Source organism: Chaetura pelagica, unplaced genomic scaffold (genome assembly GCF_000747805.2).
Source record: "Chaetura pelagica isolate M959 unplaced genomic scaffold, ChaPel_1.0 scaffold10, whole genome shotgun sequence".
Taxonomy (NCBI): domain Eukaryota; kingdom Metazoa; phylum Chordata; class Aves; order Apodiformes; family Apodidae; genus Chaetura; species Chaetura pelagica.
The window spans coordinates 10,374,471-10,377,013 of NW_009952263.1; the positions used below are offsets into that span (position 1 = coordinate 10,374,471).

Here is a 2,543-nt window from a genome sequence, read left to right on the forward strand (position 1 = left end):
GCGGGGCCGGGGGTGCGCAGTGCTGCCACGGCGTGGCGGGACGGCGGAGGCGGGAGCGGCCCCCGCAGCCCTTGGCAAGGGCAGCTCTGGGACCCTGCTCTGCGCAAGGGGAAACCCAAATGAAAGATTAGGGAAAAAAAAAAAACCCAAAACATTTAAAAAAACAAAGCAATCCGGCCTAGTTTGTTGGTTTTTTTTTTTCTATGGGAGCATCGCGAGTTGCCCCCAGGCAAGATATTCCGGCAAGGCCGGCTCTGCCTCCTCCCCTTCCCCTCCGCTCTACCTCGATGTGTGTCAACTGTAAAATATCACCCATGCGAGCTGGCTGGGGAGGACCCGCCCGCGTCCCCCTGGCCGGGCTTTCCGTACCCCGCCAGTCTAAACAACGGTTCGCCTTGACCAAACTGTTTGGATTAGGAGCTATTAGTTAAAGGTTGGTTTTGGTGACGCTGCGGAGCACGAGGAGGATTTGTAAGTGGTTTTATATAGGAGGAGAAGGAGGCTTTTAAGTTTAAGAGGGTAACTGCCCCCGCACCTGTATCTGAGAGCGGCGGGGGCTGCTGGCCGGGCGTTCGGCGGGAGGAGGAAGGCGAAGTGCCTGGTGGAGGAGGTGCTGGGGGCGCCTGGAATTCCGAAAACAAATAAAATGCGGATGAAATACACGGATATCGCCAAGTGTGACTTTGCTGCGGTGGCAAAATGCAGCGGCTGGCTTTCTGCTTCTCGGGGGGGTGGAATGGTGAAGGGAAACTGCTACGAAATGTGCCCGGGCAAGGCAATTTCCCTGGCAGAGCCGGGGGGTAACAGATTATTGTAATTCGGGGTTTTCTGGGGGTAGGGGGAGGAGCGGAGAGGACGCCTGAATGTGATTGAAGCGGAGATTGCAGTGCAGATTGTTTAGCTGTCACTGTAACTACTCTAACACGACCTAGTCAGGCAAACGTGCACTTTTCACTCCGTTTAATATCGTGGGATCAAGGAATAAATGTTTTCGCTGCCCTGCGGGTCCAGATTTCGACACTTTGGTTTGGACGCAAATAGCTACTTGAAAAGGAGGAAAGAATCAGAAAGAAAAAGAGAGGGGAAAATAGAAATCGGTCTGTAGCCGATGCTATAAAATGTAAATATAGATCAGGCTGGCGCGATTTTTTTATTTTGGTCTCTGTGTGATAGATTAAAGCAAAAGACCGTAGGGCCACAACTTTTTTAAAGTAGGGCCGGTGGATTCCGCGTGTCCCGAGTGTTCATTTTCACGGTGCGTTTTCTTTCTGACCTATGTTGGTGAAAATGTACTCTTTTAAATACCTCTTTGTCTTTAGCGTGGTGTGTACTTGTTTGCTGGTGTTCCCTGCATCTAGAAACTCGGTTCTCGCTGAGTAAAAAAAAAAAAAGGTTTTGGTCATTGTGGTTTGTTTTTTTTTTTTCTGGAGAAGTTTGGTTTTCAGGAAATACAAGTTTCTGAAATTGCCTCCTAAAACATGCAGCGAGTGAGCTGTAATTCTACCAGGTGTGTTTATGGATTAGACGGGCTGAAGAGGTTAAGTAAGTTGAAAAAAATAAATAAATTGGAGGCAATCAACATCTGAATGTGAAAGTCCAGCTGAGACTGTGAACAATACAAACTATTGTGAAGAGATGTTTTAACTCACTACTGGTTTATAGGTATCGTAATCTGCCCCCGGAAATGAGACAAATAGTCTCCCAACAACAACAAAACTCTCCTTTGAAAGCTAGTTTAGGAAATGGGGCTAATACGAATGTCACTTTCCTTCAGAGGCGTTTAAAATTAGGCTTTTCAATCTGTTGTAAGGGGCACGGACTATAGTAAACACAGCTTGGAATGAACAACCTCATGTTATCTCCAGGAACTGCAGGGTTACGGCTGAATTAAAAGCGTCTCAGCGAATTTCATCAGCACTGTTACTGTCCCTGCCCTGGGCCAAGAATTATATTTCCGCGATGGGGCAACTGCCATGTTGAAAAATGAAGGTGGAAATGTTTGTTTCACGTATTTTCCCCCCCTTCTTCCTCCCACCCCACCCTTAAAGACACACGTCCGCATTTAATCGAATTATTCGGAGCACCAACGAAACCGATTGGCTTCTGCTCACTCGTTAGCGGAGCTACATTAATTAGGAATAGTCCTACTGGCTCGGTTTTGAATGTCGATGTTTGATTCCCTCGGCTCTACTCTGGCGGGGGGTACTCGGGGAGAAGAGACACGTGGAACTTTATCTGGGCTTCTCGGAGGGCGCCGGCAGCCCGTCCAGCCCTTCCCGGGCCTTCTCGGGCACTTGGTGCAAAAGAAAAATCTCCCACCGCTTCCTGCCACAGCCACAGCCTCTGCTTTAATTATGGGGGTGTTCATTAAGACACAAGCCTTCTTCCACGCAGGAGGCGTCAGACTCTCGCACAAAAGCTGTGTTAGGCGATGGGGCGGGCTCCGAAGGGAAATCCTCATCGGAGGTACAATTCCCGAGAATAACCGCCTAAAGAATCCTGGATGCGGTTGTGGCATCGCGGTGGGAAAACGGATAGAGGCC

The 2,543-nt window shown here is 49.2% G+C and overlaps 1 long non-coding RNA gene across 1 annotated transcript in view; it reads left to right on the plus strand.

Moving 5' to 3' along the window:
• LOC104397570 overlaps positions 1-2,543 on the plus strand; it is a 13,036-nt gene that overhangs the window by 1,254 nt on the left and 9,239 nt on the right. The gene's annotated exons all lie outside the window — the stretch shown is intronic.